This window comes from Nematolebias whitei, chromosome 1, assembly GCF_014905685.2.
Source record: "Nematolebias whitei isolate Nwh7 chromosome 1, NemWhi1, whole genome shotgun sequence".
NCBI lineage: Eukaryota > Metazoa > Chordata > Actinopteri > Cyprinodontiformes > Rivulidae > Nematolebias > Nematolebias whitei.
In genome coordinates, this window is record NC_056498.1 from 84309439 (window position 1) to 84309653 (window position 215).

Below are 215 nucleotides of genomic sequence, written 5' to 3' on the forward strand. Positions count from 1 at the left end.
GGTCTTCATGACAACTGCAGCCACTGAGGTCTTCATGACAACTGCAGTCACAGAGGTCTCCATGACAACTGCAGTCACTGAGGTCTCCATGACAACTGCAGTCACTGAGGTCTTCACGACAACTGCAGCCACTGAGGTCTCCATGACAACTGCAGCCACTTAGGTCTCCGTGACAACTGCAGCCATGGAGGTCTTCGTGACAACTGCAGCCATGG